The sequence below is a fragment of the Caenorhabditis briggsae genome, assembly GCF_000004555.2.
Source record: "Caenorhabditis briggsae complete genome, chrIII, whole genome shotgun sequence".
In the NCBI taxonomy this organism is placed as follows: Eukaryota; Metazoa; Nematoda; class Chromadorea; order Rhabditida; family Rhabditidae; genus Caenorhabditis; species Caenorhabditis briggsae.
Window position 1 is genome coordinate 11,517,164 of NC_013490.2, and position 750 is coordinate 11,517,913.

Below are 750 nucleotides of genomic sequence, written 5' to 3' on the forward strand. Positions count from 1 at the left end.
CAGAGCAGGGGAAAGAAAGAAAAATACAGGAAAATCTAAAGAAAACGAAGGAAATGAGACTAATTAGTTGAATTTTGAAAAGCAGGAAATTTATGGAAAACTGGGAAGAATTGCAGAAAAATTCAGATTTTTGAAATTATTTTTTTTTTAATTTGCAAAAATGAGGAAGGGGGAGGGATGATTTTCGTAATTAATTTTTTTTCCAAATTTCAAGCTCTAGAAATTTCAATTTTCAAACGAAAAAAATTTCAAAGTTTTGGGGTTGTTTCAACTTTACTTTTTTCAATTTTTCGAATATCGGAATTACATTTCAAAAGATCGATAAAAATGGTTTTTAAGTAGATGAAAAAGTTTGAGAATTAGAAGAAAACGGACTAAAAATGTATAAAAATGTACAATGTAGGAATAAAAAAAATGAGAAAAGAATGCGAATGAGGAGGAAAAAAACAGAATAAGGAAAAGAACAAGAGGAAGAGTTGGTTTTTATTATGTTGGAAAAAAGGAGGAAACAAAATTTATTTGTGCACTTTTTTTTCAAATAATAAATGTGTACATTTTACATACTAGTATTCAGTTTTTTTTAAAAGAAAACATTTAAAAAAAAAATTTTTTTTTCGGAAATTTTCAGAAATTCAGAAAATCAGAAATTCAGAAATTCAGAAATTCAGAAATTCAGAAATTCAGAAATTCAGAAATTCAGAAATTCAGAAATTCAGAAAATCAGAAATTCAGAAATTCAGAAATTCAGAA